At 48.0% G+C, this 13,233-nt stretch overlaps 1 protein-coding gene across 3 annotated transcripts in view; it reads left to right on the forward strand.

Annotated features, from left to right (window-relative positions):
• LOC144104184 (G1/S-specific cyclin-D3-like) overlaps positions 1–13,233 on the forward strand; it is a 325,929-nt gene that overhangs the window by 181,067 nt on the left and 131,629 nt on the right. The gene's annotated exons all lie outside the window — the stretch shown is intronic.

The raw sequence follows: 13,233 nt of genomic DNA on the forward strand, positions 1-13,233 counted from the left end.
TTGGAGTCATGTTGATACTCGATAGCTATATACGGGCTTGTAAATGACGATTTTTGTTTTGCAACTGTACAACGTTAAGCTTCAAATGTGCCTGGTGCTGGCAAAAACTGGTTGTCTGTGAGGCAGTGCTTTGCATATGAAAATATTCCTAGCGCGCTGCATCTCCCTGGGCTTGTCAATAAAAAAAGACATCATTAGGGACAACCACTGTTCACTTAAACAGGCGATGAGTAGTGAATGTTTCAGATGGAGAAGAGATCCCAATTCGACCTGCAAACGAAGGTTGTCGTAAATGAAATGGTCAGTGACCGGGCCATGCCTTGCCAGTGAAATTGTGTCATATCTGTGCAAATATTTTTATTTTGGAGTGAAGAAGGGATTGTTCTGATATTCCTCTGAATATTTTACGTCTTGTAACGAGTGAGAGGTCCACGGGAGAGTGAAATGACAGTTACAGCGTATGTATTTGTTATCTACAGCGTTAAAATATCAACAGAACATGCCAACGGCAAATACATATTTTTATTCGCAAAGAAGCGCAAGGGGAACCTGGCGCGTTTTATTTCATGCTGTATGTGGTCTCTTTCTTTTGCTTTTCCATTTCTAATTTCTAAATTTATTCAAGATGCGCTGCCCTACACCCATCTCTTCATTTTTTTATGACGCTTTGCCTGATTAGAAGTAAAGGTGGCTCAGACTTTTGTCCCATCGATTTACAGGTTCGCACTTTGCTGCTTGCGTTTTTTGAACGCCACGTTGTCGAAATGTAGCGATTAATAATAATGATAATTGCTTTTTGGTGGAAGGAAATGGCGCAGTATCTGTCTCATGTATCGTTGGACACCTGAACCGGGCCATAAGGGAAGGGATAAAGGACGGAGTGAAAGTAGAAAGGAAGAGGCGCCGTCGTGGAGGGCTGCAGAATAATTTCGACCACCTGGGGATCTTTAACGTGCACTGACATCGCACAGCACACGGGCGCCTTAGCGTTTTTCCTCCATAAAAACGTAGCCGCCACGGTCGGGTTCGAACCCGGGAACTCCGGATCAGTAGCCGAGCGCCTTAACCACTGAGCCACCGTGGCGGGTCTAGCGATTTTGGCAAGTAACACATATGATGCAGACTGTAGTTTGTGCAATACTGCTATAAACAGAACCATTGTGAACATATATGAAGTGCACGATTGGAAGACAACTTGAATGCAAGGCACTTGCATTCCAGCCTAGACCATTGTCGATCGATCTTCTCATCGTCATTGACATCGCTTACGTTCGATTAGAAGTTTAGATGATTGCAACTGTGTTGTAAATGTAACTATTTTAATGCTATGTACAGCGGCGCTTACAAGGGCTGCTTTTGTTCGCAAGTCTGTTGACGACTGCCCTTTTTTGCTGTTGTCTTGCCGCTGCCACCAGCACTCCGGCGCCTCCCCGGGAGACACGTATACAGGGGTAGCCAGGGACGGGCATATGAAGAGGGCTATTAATGTATTTGGTGAAGGGTTCGCAGCTAAACGGTCAGCACTAAAGTGGCGTAGTCCAGAAACACAGTTGAAGCCAGTAAATAAGCTTTGTGCGTGACACTACCCTGCTGTCGAATCTGCACCAAGTCGAGCTGCACACTGCTGTCATTTGTGCAGAATGCACAGTCTAACTGCACACTGCTGTCATTTGTGCGGAATGAACATTGTGGGTCAAGTAGTCCGACTGTCGACTGCAGTCGTTTGCGTGGAATGGGTATTGTGTGTAGTCTAACTGTCCGCTGCTGTTATTTGTGCGGAATGGACATTCCGTGCCAACAAGTCCAATAGCACACTGCTGCCATTTGTACGGAACGGAGGTTGCGCACAAACTAGTCAAACCGCACACTGCCGTGATTTGTATTAAACGGATATGGTGCCCCAACTATTACAACTACTGACTGTTGTCATTTGTATGGAATGGACATTGTGCACCGACTAGTCAAACTGCGTGCTGTTTTCAGCTGTATGGATATATACTGTGTACTTGACGACACTCTGCGGTTGGGATTGTTGGTCATAGATAATATCATGAAAAAAACGGGGCACAGAAACCGGGCAAGTAAGAGGCGACACAAAACACCATATTGTGTAATAGGAAGGAGGCTCCCAGAAACGCCTATGCATTCTATCCAGAATATTTTTCGTTCCCAACTTGGATTACAAAGTATTTTATCGAGTCCATCAGAAAAAGAGTTATGCTGTGTAATGTTATATAATATCGCGTCGCGTCATGTCATGTTACGTGGGCTTTAACTTCCCGAAGCTTCGCGCGAGCTATATAGAACGCCGTATTGGAAGGCTCCTGGTTAATTTCTACCACCTGAGGCCTTTCGACGTGCCCTGGGGCAAGGATCCAACCCTGTGACCTTGGGCTCACTGCCGAAATCCACAGCCACTTTTGCCCAAAAAATGAGGCTTCACCATGTAAGAACTAACGATTCTACCACGGACGCGCACTTCCCGTCAGCCACCACGGCGGTGACTTCTCGCCTGAACGTAGCGCGTCATCAGAAGCGCCAAAGGCGCCGTCGGCAATCCTTTTCGCACTGGGTTGCCCGGCCGGGGCCATCTTCAGCGCCGGCGAGGCAGGCAGGCAGGCAAGGGTGGTGGCGGGGATCTCCCCGCAACCACCCTTGCCTGCGCAACCACCCTTGCCTGCAGATGCAGTTGTCCTTGGAACACCGCGCGTGTGCGTGCCCCTTCAGTTGGCGCGCGCGCCGCCGACACCACACGGAGACGACGGGGCCCCTGAACTTGTCTTCTTCGCCGGTCTTCCTCCCCCCTTCTTCCTGTAAGCAGAACGCTCCCGCACACGCGCACAGACAGACCGAAAGCCGCTGGCGCTGCACTTCCCACGTTGCCTGGTGTTGCCGCCGCCGCCACAGCTTCACTGTGTGCTCTCCTCCGTACATCCCAGTCGTCGGTCTGGAGGCCTGTTCCTCGCTGCTCTCCGGGGATTCCTCGCCCCTGGCTTTTGCCCATCGGTGGTGTCTGTCGGTGGAGTTCGATCGAGAGCCGCCGGTATACTTTCTTTATGTCAGATTTTTCCTCTCCCCTCTTCTTGTTGACTTTTGATCTCCGCTCGGACAGAGAGGACGATGGCTCGGGGACCACACCTCTTGGCATCCCTCTTACATGGGACGGCCACCAAGGTGGCCGACTTACGCTCGCGGTGGGCCACAACGTAAACGCTTGCAGTCGGCTGGTACATTCACCAGTTACAAGACCAGGCCGCCGTTGGAGAAGAAACCCATTAACTAACTCATCCCGTGACAAAGGATGAAGGAATTGCAGGCAACTTTAATGTTTTAATAATACGGACAGGCAGAAATATTCCACGTAGAGATGACACTTGGTTATTTCATTGATGATATAATGATTATGCACATTAAGATGTTTTTGTTCCCGTGCTTTGTCCTTCCTGGTTCAACCAGACTTAAATGTCATCTGTATTGAACCATGCACAGGGTATCAAAGTGGGTTCTGCTGAAAACGCCGGTGCGTTTGATGCGTTCAGCCTACTGTTCAATTCAGTGTGGCTTACCATTTTACAACCCTGCCCGAGAAAGCCACATTGCTTTCATTTCTGATATTCCCCATTTAATATTGTAACATTCCGTAAATAAATGCAGAAAAGAAATAAATTCCGTGCTATAGGAACAGCGTGACCTGCCAAACGCGAATAAAGTACAACGGCAACGGCAACTGCAGGTTGCCGGCTTGAGGGTCATGTAGTAATCGTGTCACTCTCGTCTCTGTGCGAAAAAAAAAAAAGAATTAGCCTATAGGCTAGAAGGCCCCATTGACCGGACTCTGGCCATTTGCCTCAAGACCACAGTGAACAATTGTTGAAGCTATCAGCGGCACCTGTGAACCAGAAGTCAGGTTCCAGTGCCGCTCACACGTGCGAATGTTTCGTGACATGCCCTCATTCGTGCGACAGCTGATCACGATTACTCACGATAAACTACCCATGCGGGAAACGTTAGAACGTGAGCAAAAAACTGCGGAATTTTATCCACGAAGTTAGATCTTCACCTACGCACACCTTCCACAAGCCGCGCATATTCTCTGTCAGTGACAGCGCAGAAATGTTCTGTCTCTGGCCCTTTTCCTTTTGCACAGCAGCACTGTCTTTTTCTGCGGGCGTCTTATCTCGTGCCGAAAAGGACCCCACACCTAAACAGCTCAACACTGTCGCAGCTCTTTCTTGATCCGCCGGCCTGTCTGGTACACGACAGAACATCGCAAGATTTAGGCAGCGTGCATCCTCAGTGCTGAAAATCATTCGCTATTCACAGTAGGGGGTGAGCCGGATGTGGATGGTAAAAGTAGAAGCCCGATGTTGTGCCCCAGTAACCATACGTTCACCACGATGTTTGCCCTCAGAAGATTGTTCTCGAAATAAGCAGGCAATTCCGTAGTCTTTCCCCCACAGCCTGTTTAATCTCGGCAGTAAATCTTTTCGAAGCGGACCTGTTGTTCCCCATTGTCCGCCTTCCCATCTTCAACGACTGTACGCCAGCTTAGGCCAACGGTTAATTCGGGCGTTGTACTACTGCACGGTCCGTGTTCCGGGCAGCCAATCACTTCGTGCACTCAAGCCAAGCCCTCAGCCCTTCTACGCGCCAGCCGCACCTACACTGCCTGCCTAGATACCCGTCGAAGGAAGCAGAGTGCACGTCTTTTCGTCTACCGCCCAGACGTCCAGGAGATCCTTCTCCACAGACCTACATTCGCGAGCCGGGAACAAAATTAACGATCGGGTCATGATCGCCGAAAGCGAAAGTAAAGGCTTCCCGCAAGCCGCCTCTGGCGGTTCCGGACGGAGCCAATAAAACAGGAGCGGAAACAAACGGGAGAGGGTGTAGCGGCTACTCCCGTCTACATGCCCCTCCTGCAGAAGGCCGATGCCTCTCTGGACCGGTCACTACTCGAAGACGTGGCGAAAAAAAATGAAAGGGAGATTCGAACACAAAGACGGAGGCTGAGAAAGTTATGCAGAGGGAGGAAAAAATATGCGAGTCCTCCTGGGACGAATGCGGCCCAAGCTGTAGTATGAGAACCATGGCAGCAAGCAGTACGTGATGATCAACCGCTCCAAACCATGGCGGTGCTGTCGGCCCTTTTAATATCAACCCTTGAGCTACTTAACAATTACCTCTAAGTGACTGGGCACGTCACTCCCTTCACCCTCACCACTCCCATCGCCACACTCTCTCCGTGTACGACTTCTCTCTCCTTTTCGGACCTCCACCCAATGTTCGACCTTCACCCTTCTCCTCGTCCGCGGCGGCGTGAGTTGCTGTCCCGGAGGCCGTCGGCCAGCCAGCCGAGCCGAGCCGCTTTCTCTGTGCAAAGCGCCGCCGGTACTCACCCTTGTTATGCGCGGGAGGGGGAACCAGAAACAGTGTCAGGAGAGCGCGCCCGGCCTGCGTGCGCAACAGTGAAGAAGAGCCTGGCCTCGTAATGCGGCGGAGAGATGTGTGTGTGTGTGCTGCTTCCTATGCTGGTTCCCTTGCAGGCTGAACAGGATGCGTGATCGTGATTGCAGTGCTGCCCCGCGATCGCGCCTGGGGCGGACGTGTCGGGTCTTACGTGAGCGGTGTGCTCACGCCTTGTTTCACCGGGGGCAACGTGCAGAGGATGCTGTGTACCGTGTTTACGCTGCTGTAATCACCTCCTGCCCATCACACCGCGTAATCTCATCCATGGACCTTGCGATTGTTAATGCGCAAATGATAGGTAAAGGACTTGCGCGCCAGATTTTCGCCGCACCACTTTAGCGTCTGCACCGCAGACCTGCCTTGCGTTGCAGTGAATGTCATCCATATCCATAAGCGTACACCTTACGCTTGAAAACGTACAGAGTATTCTCTACTCATGGCAGTGCAAGAAGAAGGATAGGATGTCTATGCTATCATACTGACTTTCGAAAAGACGATGAAAAGGAAAAATGCAGTTGCGATAAGGAAGATAGCCATGACAGGGTACATAGACTTCTATGCGAGTTGCCATGAAGAGATGCTGAATAGCAGTCGAGAGGCGTGATAATTAGTCATCAATTGCACGCACGAACACAAGAAATGCTCAATCTCCGGCAGTAGCACTCATTGTTTCGGGTGTGCATCTACAATTTCGCCTTCCATTTAGACATATGCTGACTAAACAAACACTGAAATCACTGCCACGGAGATCCCTACAATGGCACAACATTTATCATCGGTACCGCTCTCTGCGAAGAAGTTGAGCAGTCTGAGGCATCTGAGAATCGCTGTGCGTGCGTTGTCCAGATTCCTAACTTCCACTACAGACCTTGCTACTACAGCGGTATCCGACAATGAGCACATTACGTTTACGATTACGGCTGCTTTTAATTTTACTACGCTGCTCCTTCTGCTTCTGTAGTTGCTACAAAACTACTCCTGACGAAGTGACTACCGGACAGATGTGAACTGAGGAACCAGCGAGTGTTGAACACCGCGGTGCCTCCGTAGGTTGTCTGACTTATCTCCGACATTAACACCTTTATTACCTTAAGCTGTCTGAGCGGAAGCGTTCGCGACAGTTCATACTTCTAGAATCACACGATCCTTGCTGTTGAGGTGCTCACCAGGGTCACACATTCGTGCGTGCCTTCTCAAGGCCGCCGTCCCATACGGCACAGATCGACGTGTACAACACTCTCATTGACCTGCTGGTTAATGCGGGAGTTATCAGTTCCGACATACGACAGCGACAACGCCGTTTACCCCAGCCAAAGTCCACCACACGGCCATCATTGCAGAAACCCCAGCTCACACTTGCTCGGGGGCAAACACGGCACTCACATTTACGAACCCATTAGGCCTCTTAACGCCGAGATCACCTCGCAAGGAGCCCGGTATGGAGCTAGTTTGCGTATACTACGTAGTAATCCTTGCTGCCCTTTCTTCGTGGGCGTGCAATGCGATGATGCACCTTTGAGAGCGACGGTTGTTCAGAGGAAAGGCGAGAGCCGTGAGGAGCGTTCGTGTTCACCCACGCTCGGCGGGCCGAACAAGCTTTATTCTTTTCCAGGAAGGCTCGATAAGCACGAAGAAGCCATCCACCGAGCCCTCGTGAGAAAAGAAAAATTGGTTGCGGGGTGGAGGGGATGAGGAACTGAGAGTGTCTCGAAGCGGAGAAATTCGAGCAGGCGGCCAGAGCATGATAGTGAGAGCCGCGTATTATGTTAATACGTGCCGAGGGTACGTAGCCTGCTCCCCGTGAGGGGTGACTGCACTCGTCCCTCGGGCGATAATTGCGCCGCAGATAGAGCGAACAAAGAAAGAAGCGAGAGTGGGGTAGAAAGTGTTCTAGACATATAGACAAAATAATAAGTGCTGTTGCCTCCTCGTTCTGTAGAGATGGCGTGAAGGAGCAGAATCGAGCCATTGGAGTATTTCCTTATCCGTGTATAAGGGGTTTACGTGAATGTGCTGAGAAGTTCCTTGTAGATATCGATGTATATCTTTGAAAGGTGTAGATCCTTGTTGAGTATGTATGTGGGTGAATGTGTGAGTGGATGATGGCACTGCAATGGACTATATGTTCTACCGTGCCAGAATATGTGCATTGATGGTGACTTTTGGGGTGGACTTTGTTCTGCTGTGAGTGAATGTGTGCGTAGATTGTGACTGCGAGAGTGGAATATGTACTATTATAAGTGGCTGTGCGCATAGCGGGGCAGATCCGACAGGTTTTAGGTCATTATTAACATATAACTGACGCCATGGTGGAGCAATTGCCGGGAGACTAAGCAAGGCTAATCCCACCAGTAGCATAAAACAACTCAACTATGTATGTGGCTTGTTAGTCTTTCCATTAATGTTTTAGTTAAGTGATTCAGGGCTATTTATTATTAATAATTTGTTTAACGATTCCTTTTTTAATTTGCAGGTAAAAGCACACATAATTGCTGAATTCATAAGTAGTGCCAAGGAAAGTTACTTCCGATTTAATTTTTTATGCCTTTGTAACCTTGGGTTGCAGCCAATAGAACTTGAAACGCGTCGCACAATAGAGGGCCCTTGATCCAACTCGCAAAATAAAGAGATTTCGTTTGTTCTGCCAGTGGGCAGAAAAAGATCTTCATGAGGGACAGCTTGCAAATAATCTTAATCAGCAAAGATCCCGGTAAGTTTCTTCGATGATGGGTGGCAAGGTGTGAGAAAAAAAAAACTGCCCAACAAGCAAACCACATGGAACGAATGCTAAGGCAAACGCACAAAAATGACAGCGTTTCCTCCCTGGATTCTAGATTAATAACTATCAAAAGATTTCCAGATTCTACATTCCGCTATAGTACTGTAAATTTCGGGGGCGAATCCTAGCTAAATGTTGGAAGCGTTCAAGATAGGAGTAGGCAGTAATGGAGTGTTTGACCCTCTAGCAATTAATGTTGATTGTGGAAAAACAGAAGAAAAAACTTGTTACCAAATCATTGTATCGTATGCTGTAGATATAACTGAAACGAGAGGAAGATTGACTTGAAAGGCAACGAGTCGGAAGAGTTTCAGTCCGGTTCGGAGTGGTTCAGGCTTCGTAACATTGTTGAGGGCACTGCCGAGTGCAAAGTTCAATTGATCATAAATTTGAGATTGATGGCGTACATAATTTGCTTAAGAATTGAGGCCACATTTTGGAATGTCATAGTAGAGGCCTCTTAGGAGACTACTTCAACCAACTTTCTTATGATTGCAGTAAAGGAAAAAGTTGAAGAAAAAATCTGAGGACATAATTAAGTCCTTTTCTTTGTTTTTAGATGTCGCACTGGTTTCCGAACCGATGCGCTCAGCTGACTTATTTCTGAATAGAAGAATGTGCATGACTGCGACATTCACTGTAGGCAGATGGCTTAGCTTGCTGCTATAGATGGAGCGATTTTTTTTTTCTATTGTGCCACAGTAAACAGAATTTATTAAATAGCAAGGAAATGCGAAACTTTCTCCGTGTCTCATGGCAAAGATGCTTTGATAGTGAGTCAACATTTGCCCTTTAACGAACGCAGCATTCGCTCATGTAAGACTATGGCGGAAAAAGATTCTTTCTCAGTTGCACTTGCGTTCGTCCTTTTGAGTCCTTCGTTCGCATCATGTTCCAAAGCATCTACGCAAATGATAATGCACTACGACATATCCGCCCTTTGGGGGGACTTAAATAAAGAGCGTTGATGGGACAAAGTTTCCCAGATGTGTCCAAGAACTGTGCTCCTACGTGAAGAGGCGTATCGGCTGGGTTTTTGCAGATCAAGATCTTTGCCGTTGCCTCACTGCCAACTTTTGAATGTTATCGATGGAATTTCCCTTCCTCAACCCTTCTCGCATTTCCCTTCTCACATGACACATTTGTACGTCATTCATCTTGTTGTTCTTTCTATTTATACTTACTGTGGGAATGACGACCATCTAAGTGCTGTAGCTGTATCAGCACATTCTGTCGACCAGTCCTGTTTGGACCAGCAAAGATTTCTTGGTATAAGTAATGGCCGCTGGGTGCGATGATGGTAGTGTAAATAATAGCCGATAGTACGAGAACCTTTTTGTTGTTTTTAAACTTTGACAGCGTCTTCTATCAAGTGCATTGGTGAAGTTAAGTTGGTGGCGCTATGCGTTGTTTGCCGCGTCTGGGTTCGCCATGAAGGAATGTCCATTGAGTTTTTTTTCTTTTTTTCTGCCCTCCGCACAACCACGGCCGGTCTCTTAGAGGAGCGCGCGTGTCAAGACCGGCCGTGGCACAACAGCAGAGAAGGGGTTGAGTCACAGTGGCTACCGCGCGCGGGATATGGGGATCCTGACAGCGGATGATTTCGAGAATACGGGAAAGGTCAAATCCCTCCAGGAGCATATACGTCGGGTCGCATCCCATTGTACGCATTCTTGCTGCTAGGCGGGCGCACACGAACGGCGACGAGCCATCGTAATCCGCGTCGCGACGCGTGGCTTTTTCCCCATGTCTGCGGTGCCGCTGCTCAAAGCGTAGAGTGTCTACGGCGGCGCTCGTTGACAGCTTGAGGGGCGGTCAACAAGACATTGCCACGCTAGCTGCAGACATCGAGAATGACCGCTCGTTAACACGAGTCAACCTCAGCTCACATGCACAGGGAGGGGACACGCGAGAAAGGCGCTTTGTACGAGAGTTGGCGTCCATCTGTCCACTGTGCATGAACACAGTTTGTGAGTGGCGGCACTGAATAGATGGGCATCAGATATGGCCTTTCCTGGAAACTCGGTTTGCCAGAGGTTGAAACAACCCGCACCGCGGGAGAGCGAGAATGTTAGCGAAGCTCGCTGGAGGAAGGGATAATCCTCTGAAATCTCGATGGTGGAAAGTGCACATCCTTGTGCACAATGAAGAAAGATAGCTAGCTGGGTGGTGGTGGTGGTGGTGGTGGTAAAACTTTATATCCCACAGTAGTGGTCCTGAAGGACACTCGGCTAGGCGCCAGGTGTAGAGGGCAGCTCCCACGACTCAGCTAGCTGGGTGAGTTTGTAATAATTGTGGGTGGTACAGCGCGAACTAGACGACGGGCAAAAGCAAGAAGACAAACAGACGAGCGCTGACTCGCCACAACCTTTTTGATGAGAAGATCAAACATTTATACATGATAATCACGTGACACGACAGAGCATCGAGCACTTCGACGAGCAAAATCGAGAAAGTACAACTATCTACAAATGAAACTTCTTTATCAACTAACAACAAGGAAGGCCTGGATGACACACTGTGACGATTTTTTTTTGATAAAATAAGCTTCCATTATTTCCCTGGTCATCTTATCCCGGTGGCGAAACAAACTCGTAGTTTTTTTTTTTAACCAAGGGGCGGCACTTTTTCTTTCTTCTTTCCCGTAGTCGCGGCAGTGATCTTCTAGGTGAGAATATCTGGAATCTGAGAGTGAATTGAAGTGTTTGCGCATGCGGATGTTAATGCATCGACTGGTCCGACCTGTGTAGGCCTTATTGCATGATAGTGGAAGTTCATAAACTGCTGATCAGGCGCAATCCACCAACCTTGACCTGTGTGAAATATGGCATTTAAGCGGACTAACTTCTATCACCTTTTCATTGCGGTTCCTAATGGAACGGCAGAGCCGGCTCAACTTATATGGCGCCGAAAAAATGACGTCAACGTCACACCACATTTTTAAGGTTATGTGCTACTTTGTGCATGTATGGAATAAGCGCCATTTTCTTACGTCCATTGTCCCTTTTTTTAATTCACGAAATCCGCCCTTACCAGCCGCAATAACTTTTCAGGGGTTGCCCAGATAACCGAATCAGGAAATCCTGATGCTTTTAGCCTGCGGACCTGTAACCGTACAATATCTTGGATACAACGATGACACGAGTTCTGTAGGCTCGAGCGAATGCAAGACATAGCAATAGCATCTTTTACAGTTTTTTAGTGTCCATATGAATATTTTAATATTTGTTTCTGAGACCTTGGGCAGTAAAGCTAACATAAGTGGTCGTTCTTGAAAAACAACTTAATGCTCGAAAACTGGAGATACTCATTCAATGGAACTTCAAGCGTAAACGACCAACCATTAGCACACTGTCGAAACAACTTCAAGATATTTACCGTTCTCCTGTTGAAGTTGCGTTGTTCAATAAGCGCCAAGAAATCATCCACAAAACTAAAGATCCTCAAAGCCATTCCATCACTGTTTGCTAATCATTCTGTCGATTTGACCCAAGAAAATGTTGCTCAGTACAGGCACCACCTGCGATGCAATACAAATTCTCTGCTTTTGTCAGGTAACACTAGGAGTCAGTCAAATGAAAATAACTTTCCTCCTTACTTGTATGTTTTCTTGTTTTATTGTTAATAAAAGTTGAATCTCTCTGTAAGTGTCCTCGAGCAACGTGATTGAGCAATATCGAATCTGCAAGACGACAAGCATCCTTTAACTATCGTCATCAACCCTATTTACCTCTATAAAATCGAGAAGGAAAATCAACTGGCGATATGAGTACGTTCTGTCAAGCACGTCTCCTTCGACCAGCCCAGACCACCTTTTTATCATAGTTCACATTGCACAAAAAAAAAATACTTAAGCCTAAAGTGAAAGCATGAGAGAAGAATTCTTCGACTGATAACCGTGTAGAATGCGGGTTCCACATAGCTACTTCTTCAGCCGCACTTCACTTGAAATGGAACCTAAAGGTTTTCCTTGGATATCGGTTTTATGGCTCCGTTGAAGAGCTCGAACTGCTCGAGCGCTCGCCTGAGTTTACACGAAGGAGGCCAACGTCTGTAATTATTGTAATGCAGCTCGTTTGAATTGTAAAGGATCCAACGGCATGGTCGTCGATGTTGTGTATTGCGCCTGAAAACCCTTCGAGGCACCAGTTTCCAAAATCAATATCGACCACTCCTCCTTTTGCCATAACAGACACATGAGTGAGAATGCACTGCATTTATGGCCGTGTGGTCCAGATGGTCCCGCGGCAAAGGGATATCGTCCAGCTATCTTTATCGCCATCGGTTCTTCATTAAGCAACAGGACGACAAGCGAGAATGTTTTGCTTCTTTGTTCTTGCTGATTCATTAGTGGACGTGCAGAACAGGCCTCACCGCCAGCGGCTCCCAGTTATTCTTCTACAAACTAATATTCCTTGTTTCCGCTTGACAAGTAGTTTAAGTAAATGATCTACATCTTGGATAGGTCTCCGCCCTATACGCCAGCATACTACCTTTCACTCACTCGATCGCATCACATTATCGCTACGGCGCAAAGACAATCCTAATGTGTTATCTACGTAGACAATAGAAGCAAGGTATCCAATGAACGTTTTATCACCCACGCCTGCTGCTACTTTCCAAGTGTCTCCTGGGAGACATCAGTCATACGCTTTTCATTCGCGCCGCTGGGTGGCGGTGTAAAGAAAGGCAAGAACACAGATAAGTCGGTGTTCTCTCAGGTACGAGATATTCACGTCTCGCTCGCAGCCTCGGACCGACGAGTCTGCGGCGCCAGCTCTAATCTTTCTATAACATATCGGACTGCCGCGCGCTGCCCCATTCTTGCACTTCTATTTTGTTTCCTTTTTCCTTGTCTCCCAAGAACTGCTTAGCGCGGTTATCAACAAGGGTGTCTCCGGGCATTGTTACAGTGATACAGTGAGGACTGCCCCGCCATTCACTGTGCACGGCAGCGAGTGGCCGTGGGTGGCTTGTGGAGGAGC

Source organism: Amblyomma americanum, chromosome 9 (genome assembly GCF_052857255.1).
Source record: "Amblyomma americanum isolate KBUSLIRL-KWMA chromosome 9, ASM5285725v1, whole genome shotgun sequence".
NCBI classification, from domain to species: domain Eukaryota; kingdom Metazoa; phylum Arthropoda; class Arachnida; order Ixodida; family Ixodidae; genus Amblyomma; species Amblyomma americanum.